We start from the raw sequence: 14,752 nt of genomic DNA, 5'->3' as shown, positions 1-14,752 counted from the left end.
ATACTATATGTATATATATATATATATATTTTTTCTTTTTTCTGTTCTCCCCCTTCCCCAAACTGAACACAGTTAAAAGATACTTATTTATTCACTTATTTACTCACTAAATAAAACACAGTAAGTTACAAAACAAGCCTGCAAAAGAGAGAAAAAAAAGAGAGAAAAAAAATAACACAAAAAATAGACTGCATTACCTGGATTTACCACTAAGCCATAGACTCTTATACAGCAACAGCCAAACCATACATTTTTGTCCATACAAGACACATTTTACCTCATTGATCATTTCTCAGTCATTTTAGCATCAAAAAAGTCCCAAAAAGCTTCGTTTCAATTTACAGCAGCTCTTCTTGCTTCCCAGCAGTTGCAGCAGTCCAGGCAGTTCAATTTTCAAATTTTCGCGCTCGCAACAGGGGAACCAATTCGCGAATGGACCTCTCAGCTGTACCACACTCAAAACAGTCCCCCTACTTCCTTTACCTTGTTTCCTGCTTCCTCGTGAGTCAGGAGCACTCGTAGAAGCCATAAAACTTCGTGGAATCTTCGTGTTTCAGCTAGGAAGACGAGATTAAAAGATAAAACGGAGAATTACCAGGCCTGCTGAAGAAAGAAAAACACACAAAGGATTTTGAAGCCTCGGATTCTCGTAAATGAAGTCTCCCATTCACTCTAATGCAGGAAAAAGCCAGGATGTACTGTTCAATTTTCAGACGGTGGCAGGGCCTTAAACAGCTTCAAAAAGGTAGGTCTGGCTTCTTTTTTTGTATTTACAGTGTATTTAATGCCATCAAGAGTAAAGATTAAACTGTTAGGATATTTCATTTGAAATCTAATGTTTTTGTCAATTAGAAACTTACAGTATGGAGCCAGCATTTGTCTAGACTGTCTTATTTGTGCTGGTAAATCCTGTGTTATAGAAACTTTATAACTTTGCCACATTATAGATCCTCCAGATTTTTTTATGGTTAGAAGTATTTTATTCACATCCTGGAAGTTTAATATTTTGAAATACACAGGTCTTGGTGTATTTGAAGCTTGGGAATTCCTGTAAGCTCTATGTGCTCTTTCTATGACAATTTGCTGAACATCCACAGAGTCCTTAAGTAATGTTTCAAATATTTGTATGATAGAAGTGTTCAGCTCATTATATTGGATTGATTCTGGGATCCCTCTGATGATTATGTTGTTACATCTTGATCTTGCTTCCAGGTCCAGAATTTTGTTTTGCATCATTTGTATATCAGCCTCTTGTGATTCAGATCTTTTAGTGAGCAATGCTATATTGTCTTCATTTGCTGCTATTCTGGTTTCTGCTTTCTCCATTCTTGTTAGAATCCGATTACATGTCTCACTAAATGTTTGTGTTTGGGATGTTAGGTCTTGTAATGCATCTTGTATAGGCAACAATGCAGACTTAATTTCTTCCATCGTAACCTGTTGATCAGATTTCGCTGATGCCCCTGTTTTTGCAGTTTCTTGCTGTCTGAATGTTTTCTGTCTCTTAAATATGGATTCCTTCTCTGGAGACTGTAATGCTGACAGTTTAGTTTTAGTAGTTGTAGTGTCCATATTTTTATCTTCTTTTGACATTTTGAAATGCTGCAGATAGAGATGATTACCAAGTAAAAGTTTCAGTAATGTGGTAATTCAGTCCTTTGTTTGTTGCTCTGTTCAGAATCAACCAAGCAATCAGTTCCAATCCTGTTGTCACCAAGTATTTTTTTTCATTTTTTTTTTCCTCGATAAGATCGCTGACTTCTAGTAGATTATTAATAATTAGTTGATTAACTCCAAATGTACATCCGCAGAGGTGATTTTTGTTTCTAGTCTTTGGAGAGCTGAAGTACTGCAGTGCTTATAGAATGGCGGCCATCTTTGTCTCCCCGTGAACCTTGGAATACATTTTCATTTTCTTTGGACTACTTGTTATGGAGCAGTCAGTTTTATTCCAGGGATTGGTTGACATTTCCAAGAAATATATAGATAGATAAATATATTTGTATATATATATATATATATATATATATATGTATATATTATATAGTATATACATATATATATATATATATATATATATATATATATATATATATATATATATATAGATAGATATAGATATTTTTTTTTACAAATAATATTGCAGCTTTTAAGCATGTATTTTAAGTTAGTGGATGAAATACAGAAATACCCATATTTGTGTGAAATATTTCTGTGTCTATGCCTTAAAATGTATTCTGTGAATGAATTGTGGCTTACATTGGGATAGTTGGCATTTTTTTTTTGGTTATCATAATGGAGTCATTTGCATTATATAGTTGCCCTTAACCTTACTGTACAGATTCTGCTACATATCTATTTATAGCTGTATATATGCTTGTTTACCTATCTCTCTCTGTGTATAAATATATATATATATATATATATATATATATATATATATATATATATATATATATATATATATATATATATATATATAGATATAGATATCTATATATATAGATATATATATATATATATATATATATATATATATATAGAGAGAGAGAGAGAGAGATGTATAGATGCTTGAACTGTGATCATATTTCTGTAACTCTGTTACTACAATGTGATTGGACAGCCATTTCTTATTACCTATGGATTACTTGCAAATTTCTATAGTGTGCTATTTATACTGCGATACTCCATTATGTTCTGAAATATTCTGAGTTTCTCTGTCATCCATTTACATATTATGTTATTTGCAAGTTTCAAGCTGATATCTGTGCAATGCACCAGTTTCTGTGAGCTTTACAGAATCCAGACCCATGATTTTTGTTAATAAGATTTGGAAAGTGCCACGAATAAAGTAGAACCAACCAAATAACAAATGAATAAGCATGAAGGTGAACTGGATGTGAGGAAATAAAATTTATTTAGCGCTTTCATCACAATTACCAATGACTTCTTCAGAATACAATTGCCAATACTAAAACACATTACATACTCTTGTTTAAGCACATTAGCATATCTAATTGAAGCTTTGCTTCCATTTAAAAAGACAGGCTCAGAAATACTGTGTATGTACTGTGCAAAATACAATCTGATGTACTACAAAATACTAATATGAAATATCCATTTATAAAAACTAAGACATATAAATATAAATATATATAAATGTATATGCATGTATATAAAAAATAATTGTGCCAGTTTAAATACATAAACTATTTTCTGTTCATACACATGTTTGTACAATCTATTTAAAAGTAGTGATCCACTTTAAATTTTAAATAGCTGCTGAGGGATGCTACTTCATTAAGATCTGGAATACTTGTAGCGTTACCCCCCAGCTGCCATAAAAATTGTTTATATTCTAAAAACAGATCCAGTGGACCACCCCTGTCATCCATCTCTACTTGTTCCAACACCACAAACTTAAAATAATGACCTGGAAAGTTAATATGATGTTTGGCCAGTGCATTTTTTGTGTTGTCCTTCCCTATATCATAAATATGCTGATATATCCACGTTATGAATGCATCCTTTGTTTTACCTATATAATATCCGAAGCACATCTGACAAACATCAATATACACTACATTTTTTGTACCACAATTGTTCTTCTGGTTGTACCTCACCCTATCATAATTTTTAATAAATACATTGTCTCCCTCTAAAATGTGCATGCATTGAGTGCAATGTCCACATTTTGTCATCCTGCCTTTATCGGCATTGTTCTTTCTGTCCTTGTTTCTTTCCAATATGTTTTTTATACTTGTGTCTTTTTTATAAACTACAGTTGGTGCATCACCCAATTTGACACTTGTAAGCTCATCACTTTTTAATATATACCAATTCTTGACAAAAATGTCTCTAATTAGTGGGAATTGTTGATTATATGTCAAAATCAATGCATTTTTGTAGTTACTGATGTTACCAGCTGCTGTTTCACTGTTATCTGATAATGTACCCCCTGCAGATATATCAAGACCTAATAATGGGTGAAAGTGTCCCTCATTTCTCTTGCGGGTCACCTCATCCAGCAAAGGTCTCACAAAGTCAGCTGGATAACCTCTCTTCATCAACATGCCCAATAAAACATCCCTTTCTTTATAGAATTCATCCAAATCACTTATCATGTGAGCAAGTCTCACCCCTTGTCCCTTCACTAAAGACCTCTTTTGGTGCAAGGGGTGTCCACTTTCAAAGTGAAGAAGGGTGTTCGAGTATGTTAGCTTCCTAAAAATAGTAGAGGAAAATTTCTTGTTCCTCATGTCCTTGCAGACATGTATATCTAAATAACTGATACACTCTGTATGTGTATCCATATTGAATCTCAGGAAGGTAGTACTAGAATTCAAAAGAAGTGAAAATTCCGACAACTGGTCTGGATTGCCATCCCAAAATATTAGGATGTCATCCAGGTATCACCCATAAAATCTACAGTGTTTCATTCCCTCCGTGGTAAACACCTTCGACAACTACCACTGAGTTAGGACAATATTTGCAAAAATGGGGGCACATGCTGCCCCTATTTCAATTCCAGACATTTGCCTAAACAGATGTCCCTCAAATGTCAAATAACTATTTTCAAGAACTAATTCCATAAAAGTTCTTAGTGTAAGTATCCTGGAATGTGTTAAGGAAGTATGTTGACAAAGAAAATCATAAAACAATTCAACACCCTTGTGGTGGGGTATGACATTAAATAAATCCTTGACATCTACAGTTCCAGATATGATGTCTCCATAATATTCCTGTATGATTTTCTTTAAACAATCCCAAAGTTTTGGAAAGTACTTCTCTATTTGTTAGAGGCATGGACATAGCAGATTATTCAGTTCAAAGCCACTTAAAGAGGCCACCAGCTAGCCTGTTGACCATTATAGACATGGCATTTTTTTTCTTTCATTCTTCCTTTCCTTTTTTTTTTTTTTGCTGAGTTTATATAGGTCTGTCTATTAACTAAATGAATCATTTTCACTTTTCAGTTAGAGGTAAGTATGCTTAGTCCTCACAAAGGGGTTATAATGAGACTGCAATTTTTATTGCTTATGTGACCCTCCTAGAACTTTTAAGTTAAGGACATAGGAACATTAAGCAACGTTCAAGTAGGTAAATGTAAGAATTTGCTTGCTGAACATTTTATTTCTTTACATGATAGTAGTGTTTCAAGTTTTAAATGTACTATTTTGGACCACATTTTGTGAGAAGAGGAAGATGTAAAACTCTTGATATTTTAGTGAGACAAAAAGAAGTAGCATATTTTACATTTGGTACTTTAAAACCATTGGGCCTTAACTGTGAACTGTAATAGAAATCTATTAAATATTTTATTAGTTTTAGTTGTCCTTGTTTCTTTTTTATACACTGCGTTTCGATGTATTTTTATACTCTCCAGAAGAACATTGCTTGATCTGCTTGAAGATTTTTGAGTTTTTGTCTATAATAACAAATGTGTCCATACCATGTTGTTTCAATATTATTGTAATATTGTTTTCTAGCTGTTTAAATAAAAACTCTTAAACAAGAAAGCTACAAAGCAGATTTTGTTTTCAGTCTCCCTCTAGTTTCTAATGCAGGTAAATGAAACAGAAAGCTGCACAACTGCATTATTGTCTGTATTATCTTTTCTCCACTGTAGCTTCAGTAGAATGTAGAATAAAACATCATGTCAAAAGGTTTTACTGAAGATTTGTATTCAGTAACATTTAAAAAAATGTTTCTGTAATTGGTCAAGCCCCCCCTACACTTCCGTACAATACTTCCGTATTCTCACTCTGACATCACTGCATCTCAAACACATAGTTATCAGTTAAAAACATAAAGTAAAACTGTCTCACTCACAAGAAACATTAGAGAACAGTGCAAGGAAAAATATACAACTCCAGTACTGGATGCAAACAAATATAAGCAGCAGGTAACTCAAGCAGTAAAGCTCAAGCAAATGTGACTTGCCCTAACATGGATTGAGCGACAGACTGAAACTTTTGATACATAGCTAAACCCAGGATGTAAACAGCTGCATTCTCTGTCCTTTATATAAATAGTGAGTCATTCTGGTCTACATTCTCTGGCTCTATCAAACAAATAGAATGAGATTTCAGTTTCACTAGGTACATTTCCCCTGGAGTTCTCAGCATCTACTGTTGCATATTGAGAATCTGCACGGAGCAATTGTTTAGTTAAAGAAGGCATTGATCCATTTATTAAAAGACAGAAAGAGAGAATTGGGATGTGGTTAGGTTTTTGTCAATATTTTGTGTTTAGGTATCTTTGACTGTCAATATTTTGAACATTAGGTTTTTTGTGTCAATATGTTTGCTGTCGATATTTAGGTCATTCAGGCAATTTCAGGTAATTGCCATGCATATATATGTGTGTGTGTGTGTGTGTGTGTGTGTGTGTGTGTGTGTGTGTGTGTGTGTGTGTGTATATATATATATATATATATATATATATATATATATATATATATATATATATATATATATATATATACATATATACATATATATATATATATATATATATATATATATATATATATACATGGATCTACTTTACTTTATTGAATCTATACATAACCGAAATTTATAATATTGAGACAATAACATTGAAACATCAGTACAATGAAAGTTTACAATATTCAAACATAATATTGAAATATATATACATTTCATGTATTATTTTCTCAGATGTATAAATAAACAGTCTTCCAGCATCTTGTAGTACTATGTATCATGTTAAGAGTATGCAGTATATTATGTATCACTCACCCGATACTCTCGCAGTTGTCTACAAATTTAAAAAGTCTGCTTTAGTGACAGAGCAAAATCGAATAGATGAAACACCACTACTATTGTCTGTTGGTTATTCTCCCCCAGCGAAGAAATGGAAATTGTTGCAGAGACATAGTGAGTTTGAATTTATATTGAAGCATAAAAGTCATTATAATTCTATGGAAATTATTATAGCTGTAGCAACACTTTTTAAGATGTGAAAATGGAAATTTTAGAATAAATACATGCTTTTCCTTTTAATTACACTGTGATTCAAAGGAAGTTAAACAGTAGAAACTGAACACTTCTTACCAGATAACTGTTTTGCAAACATAGTAACAGTGTTGTTGTATTTGCATGTTTAAAAGAGTGAGTAGGGTGCCTGGAGTTGTGTTAAACATTCACAGTTGTTTTTTCAGTTTTATGAGTTTCGATATTGTAAACTTTTATTGTGCTGATATTTCAGTGTAATCATCTGAATGTTGTAAATTTCAGTTATGTGTTAACTCGAAAAATTAAAGTAGATCCATATATATATATATATATATATATATATATATATATATATATATATATATTTCCTCAATCCTCAAATCGACCAATGCTATATAACCTGTAGATATATATATATATATATATATATATATATATGTGTGTGTGTGTGTGTGTGTGTGTGTGTGTGTGTGTGTGTGTGTGTGTGTGTGTGTGTGTGTGTGTGTGTGTGTATACATATATAAGAGAGAATTTGCATTCCTTCCTTCCCTTAAATTATCCTGTCTACAATTTCTCTAAAGAAGCTTTACTTGTCCCAGGTTCAAATATCTTTCCAGATCTTCTGCTATCATGACTGAAGCTGATAAATTAAGACTCAAACTGGGATTTATTCGCTGTAAGGGAATCCTAAGGAGTTTTTAAAGAGTCTCATCACAACTGATTTTTTTTCAACTGAACAAATTATATACCTAACTGAAGACAATTGGTCATGAAATACATCTTAACTTCATTTAACCTTGCAATTGCGAAACCATATGAAAGTTTCAGTGTTGCACTTTCTTCTCATAATAATGCACCAACTATTGATAAGTTCTTTCTCTGAAGCTGTCTCTTCCTCAAAGCTGAACTTATTGAGTAATCAACATAATGAAATTGTTTTTTCTAAGGATCAATATATTTTCCCATCTGAGAGAAATAGCCTGGATTTTTTTTCTCATTCATTCTATACTGAATGATTGACTTTATTTCCCTAATAAGATGAAAAAAAAAAGTATAATAGAGCAATTCTCCTCCAATACAGAGGTGGACAGGTAACATCTATAAATGCAAAGTCTCTGATCTAGCTCAAATTTGTATATATATATATATATATATATATATATATATATATATATATATATATATATATTTATATTGAATCACATTATTAAGGCAAACTAGCTTTTTTAATGGCTCTGTTGATATTAAAAACAAAACTAATGACACTGTGCATCCCCACCTTACACCTTATTTGTGTAAGACAGGATATTCTGTCTTTGTTTCAAAATACAGAAATGTTACTACATTTATAATCCTATCTGGAAAACCACAGTATTCTAAGATACAGAAATTAGAAGTATAACTAACTTGCTTCAACACATTTTAAACAACCACAACCAAAAATGACATTGTACTGAATATTAGATTTGTCATGGTAATATCTTGTTGATAGTGGACATCAGCATCACTGGCAAAACAGGCAAACAATTGGTAATGCATTACCTGCGCTGCCTCCTTCATAACAAATTAATATTCCAATTAGTTATAATTTATAATGACTATCAAGAAGCAAAGCATATCAGCAATCTGATGTGATTCCTCCTTTTGGGAGTCTTTTGGATTAAGCGCTATCTTAGTCAAGCTGAAGTATGCTACTGATCTCCATTTTGTAATAAAATAAATTTGAATAACTGTCAGTAGAAAATGAGACAATTTATCATATAAATTTTTGATGGAATGGGATCTGGTCCAGGGGCTTTATCTCTTTTTAATGAATTAATAGAAGGTTAAATATGCTCCACATTTGTAATGGGTCCTGTCAGGCTTATCTTATTACAATCTGCTTTGTCCTGCAATAAATCAGTATTCTGACTTTGGTTTTATAGGTAATTTAAATCATAAAATTATTGGTAAAAATCAACAGACTTTCAAATTATCTGTGATGAATAAGTAAAATATTTTGAAACTTAAACTAACTAATAAAAATATCTTTCTTTTATAGATTTGAGTTAAGGTGTTGTAATACAAATATACCACAAGACTCAGTCTTCAGATATATTTCCTTTTGACTATGTAACATGAATTTGTTGCTGCATATTTCTTAAAATCTATATGCCTCTCCTTCTGGAGGCTCATTTTCTAATCTTTAGCAAGGGGATTCCATTAAGGTGTCCCAGACTTTTAGATGTTTCCTGATCATTTAATCTTTATCGTTTTTATTATCATGTGCATCATAGCTGTTCACACCTTAAAGAATGAAACATTTGAAAGCAGCAAACTTACTTTGGAATAAAGTTATTGTTGTCCTTTTTTCCCAAATTCTAAAATGTTTTTCTTTGCAATTTCTAGAAATTGTAAATGTTTCAAATAATCAACCACTCTATTAGATGGACCCGGTGAAGCGCAGGCAAAAGTGTTTTCTTAAATATATTTCTATAGTGGACGTTCATGGTGTGTGTCATGTTTTGTTTGTTAAAAATAAAAACCTCTTAACTAAGCATGAGGTTCCAAAGGCTGTTGAAATGGTCAACCCTCATATGTCTTTCAGGAATATTTAAATAAGGGACCAGTAGGCTCTGGGACTGGCTCCTTTTTTTTGAATCTCTCAGATTTTTCAGCAATCAGCTCCCATGGACCCTCCCACCATTATCTGTAACTGCCTTTAAATAACTGACCAATTTAATGTAATGTATTAGAACAAAAACACCCATCCATCTACTTAATTGAATAAACTTCTTGAAACTTCAGTAAGGCATCTTTATTCCTTGTACTGAGAGGATAATCGAGAGAGATCTGCTAGCTAAAGTGACCTTATCTGAACTAATCATTAGTACTCAATGTCCTGATGGGGATGGTGCCATGGTGCCTGGTGCGGGGTGTGGGCTGTCAATAAAACAAGGAGGCTAGTGTTTGGTCCCCTTTTCTCTCTCCTAACAGCAAAAGTAATGCCCAAGTTGAAAATGAGTAGTAGAAAACATTTTCAAATAACTAAAAGTTGCTGTTTAAGTTTCTACAGATAAATAACCTATGTGTGTATAAGCAGGCAATGTAAACATTTTTGCTAAACAATAGATCAGTCTTTCATTATGTATTTCAGGAGATATGATGATTGTAAATGAGGGCACTGGCTCTCATAATTGCTTCTGATACAAGCATTGATAAGGACAATTCAGACTGGGAAAAGTTTTGTAGTAAAGTTTTCATAATTTGCTTCAAGGAATACAAGCCCCCCAAAGGCAAACACATCCTTTCATACTGCATGTGATGCAAAATAGGCTAATAAGGTTTGATGATTATCAAAGTGTAAACCACTCTACAAACCACTCTATTAGATGGAATTGATGAAGTTTTCTTTTATCACAACATGGTAAGTGCTCCCAGTCTATCATCATGCCTGATGACTGTGACTTCTTTATCAATCAAAGTCAGGCAGGACAATGTACAACAGCACAGCACTGGACTGCTATGTAGAAAAGTATGCCTCTATACACAGGTTTTGTGCTGTATTGTTCTGCTTTGTCATACCACACAGCACAGTACAGCAGATATTTGACTGCAAAGAGAAATGCAGTAATGAATTGGGCACAGTAGCACTGGCCACACCACCGTGTAAAATGCACTCATGTGTCTACAGTGGTGAGCTGTGTACTGTCAATAAGGGCTATAATTTCTGTCTATCAGTTGTAAACTAGAACAGCAGCATATCAGACATAGTGTATGGAGGGCTTTTACTTCTGTGCCTGTAAATACCAGGGCAAATTGTTTTATCATTTGATAGTTCTTAGTCATCTGTGGCTACTCGATGCATACTAACAGAGTGCAGGAGTGCTGTTCTGATTTGAAAATGATAAACAGCACAGAATGGCAGGCCTAGGTATGGGATACATACTTCTGCACTCATCCTACTTCCTTTCAATAAAAGCAACAAGCAAGAATGATAAGACCATAGAAGACAAAGGAGAGTGCCACAGCACAGTGCCATTAGAAGAAACAAAAAACACCATCCAATGCCCATATATCTATTTTATATTTATGCAGTAAAAAGTAAACAAAGTAGTAGAGGACACCAGAAAAGATCCACAGAGTAGGAGCACTCATGGGAATGCATCCATGATCTTCACTAAATAGAATGTGATCTAAAAGAGTTGTGACAGCTGTTTTGCCTTACAGTGCTACTTGAATGGAAAATAAGTCCAAAATTTTCTTATACGTTAAATACATAAGCTTCACATGGTGCCAGTATCCTCTGGTTAAAGCTAACTAGTTGGTATATTTAATTCTACTATCAGGCAGTCTGTATTGGTGGGGCATGTTGCTGTATATTCATATCTAAGGCTCCAAGAAGAAGCACAAACGCATGTACATTCTAAGTAACGGAGAGGATGGCATGAGAGCTGAATTCTCTAATCGGTGCACGATGTTTGAAGCAGTAAGTCAATGTGGAAGGTATGCAATTCTTTCCAAAACTAAAAAAATAATTTCAATCTATTACTTCACTGTCCTCTTTCTCTCCAGTGCCCTCTTTTGTTAAACCCCTTTGCTCCTTTAGATGCATGCTCATCTTATAGAAGTGTCAGATTGCTATTAGCCCACCAGAGTGATCTAAGTAACCGGTATAAACAATTCCTTGCAAACACCAGTGCTGTAAGCAGCTCTTTTGTGGTTTTACTCATCAATAAGCTCATGCATTAAGACTTATATGAATTCAATAGCCTGACATTGCTCCAGTTGATATAGCTGAGACTCTTGGTGATGCTTCTGGCACACTCACACATTTTCAAATTTCAGCTGAAGAAGTTTGAGTTCCATCTACGGATCACAGGGGCAGTACCCAGTCTGACATAGTCTGAGCATGTTGTTTTTTTGGGGTGCTGAATGTTGGCCTGTAGCCATCAAAAGCATGAAATGTTTACCTTGTTTGTTATTTAAATTAGATAGTGCAAATAAACTGTTTTAAGTTTTTTTTTAACTGATTATGAACTGGGTTTATTGAACCATATTTATCTATCTCTCGGATTTGATCTTTTTTTTATTATTTTATATGCTTGTATGCATGTATGTGTTTGTATCTATGTATATATTCTCGTATGTTTCTTAATATGTTTCTTCATATATCTTATAAGTTTTGTGGAGCTTTTCTCCCCGGGCCTCTACTGAAAATGGATATGTATCCAGTTAGACTAACCCGGTCAACAAATGTAAAATAAACTAAATAAATAAAAATAAATCTAGTAGACATGAATCAATATTTTATATGAGCAATAACTACAAAATAGTTTGAATAAAACAAAAAATAAGTCCCACTTAGTACTTTTTGTTCTAAGAGAAGTTCGTAAGCTTGGTAAAACAATAAAAAATCCTAAAAACTATTTTGATAAAACCATTTTTAATGTTTTGAAATCAGTTCACACAGACTCATTGAAATATTAAATGGTATTTGTCTTTAAATAAAGCTGTCTTTTTTTAGAAAGAAGAAGCTTGCTGTGCTTTTATGTGTTTTCCAGTTTTAACAAGGTGTGCTTCGCATTATTTACTTTAGCTGTTACTAGTCATTTATATGAACAATAAAAGATGTAGGCATGTGTAGGGCTGACAGTGGGTTATTTCAATGAAAAATATAGTATCATGGAATATATGTATCCTTGTTTTCCATATTAAATATGTGAGATTCTGAAGATAATAAGACGATCCAAAGTTGAGGCTTTCCTTAAGACTTAGTTCCTATAGGAGATAGATGCTAATATAATAAGCAGCATGGGACAAAGCTGTGCAAATGGCAATAACAGAAGTTCATCCAGGCAAAAGTGTTTTCTTAAATATATTTCTATAGTGGACGTTCATGGTGTGTGTCATGTTTTGTTTGTTAAAAATAAAAACCTCTTAACTAAGCATGAGGTTCCAAAGGCTGTTGAAATGGTCAACCCTCATATGTCTTTCAGGAATATTTAAATAAGGGACCAGTAGGCTCTGGGACTGGCTCCTTTTTTTTGAATCTCTCAGATTTTTCAGCAATCAGCTCCCATGGACCCTCCCACCATTATCTGTAACTGCCTTTAAATAACTGACCAATTTAATGTAATGTATTAGAACAAAAACATCCATCCATCTACTTAATTGAATAAACTTCTTGAAACTTCAGTAAGGCATCTTTATTCCTTGTACTGAGAGGATAATCGAGAGAGATCTGCTAGCTAAAGTGACCTTATCTGAACTAATCATTAGTACTCAATCTCCTGATGGGGATGGTGCCATGGTGCCTGGTGCGGGGTGTGGGCTGTCAATAAAACAAGGAGGCTAGTGTTTGGTCCCCTTTTCTCTCTCCTAACAGCAAAAGTAATGCCCAAGTTGAAAATGAGTAGTAGAAAACATTTTCAAATAACTAAAAGTTGCTGTTTAAGTTTCTACAGATAAATAACCTATGTGTGTATAAGCAGGCAATGTAAACATTTTTGCTAAACAATAGATCAGTCTTTCATTATGTATTTCAGGAGATATGATGATTGTAAATGAGGGCACTGGCTCTCATAATTGCTTCTGATACAAGCATTGATAAGGACAATTCAGACTGGGAAAAGTTTTGTAGTAAAGTTTTCATAATTTGCTTCAAGGAATACAAGCCCCCCAAAGGCAAACACATCCTTTCATACTGCATGTGATGCAAAATAGGCTAATAAGGTTTGATGATTATCAAAGTGTAAACCACTCTACAAACCACTCTATTAGATGGAATTGATGAAGTTTTCTTTTATCACAACATGGTAAGTGCTCCCAGTCTATCATCATGCCTGATGACTGTGACTTCTTTATCAATCAAAGTCAGGCAGGACAATGTACAACAGCACAGCACTGGACTGCTATGTAGAAAAGTATGCCTCTATACACAGGTTTTGTGCTGTATTGTTCTGCTTTGTCATACCACACAGCACAGTACAGCAGATATTTGACTGCAAAGAGAAATGCAGTAATGAATTGGGCACAGTAGCACTGGCCACACCACCGTGTAAAATGCACTCATGTGTCTACAGTGGTGAGCTGTGTACTGTCAATAAGGGCTATAATTTCTGCCTATCAGTTGTAAACTAGAACAGCAGCATATCAGACATAGTGTATGGAGGGCTTTTACTTCTGTGCCTGTAAATACCAGGGCAAATTGTTTTATCATTTGATAGTTCTTAGTCATCTGTGGCTACTCGATGCATACTAACAGAGTGCAGGAGTGCTGTTCTGATTTGAAAATGATAAACAGCACAGAATGGCAGGCCTAGGTATGGGATACATACTTCTGCACTCATCCTACTTCCTTTCAATAAAAGCAACAAGCAAGAATGATAAGACCATAGAAGACAAAGGAGAGTGCCACAGCACAGTGCCATTAGAAGAAACAAAAAACACCATCCAATGCCCATATATCTATTTTATATTTATGCAGTAAAAAGTAAACAAAGTAGTAGAGGACACCAGAAAAGATCCACAGAGTAGGAGCACTCATGGGAATGCATCCATGATCTTCACTAAATAGAATGTGATCTAAAAGAGTTGTGACAGCTGTTTTGCCTTACAGTGCTACTTGAATGGAAAATAAGTCCAAAATTTTCTTATACGTTAAATACATAAGCTTCACATGGTGCCAGTATCCTCTGGTTAAAGCTAACTAGTTGGTATATTTAATTCTACTATCAGGCAGTCTGTATTGGTGGGGCATGTTGCTGTATATTCATATCTAAGGCTCCAAG

This window comes from Protopterus annectens, chromosome 5.part0 (genome assembly GCF_019279795.1).
Source record: "Protopterus annectens isolate FY-2018-M chromosome 5.part0, PAN1.0, whole genome shotgun sequence".
Lineage (NCBI taxonomy): Eukaryota > Metazoa > Chordata > Ceratodontiformes > Protopteridae > Protopterus > Protopterus annectens.
The sequence above is the reverse complement of the archived record's forward strand: the minus strand, read 5'-3'. Positions refer to the sequence as shown.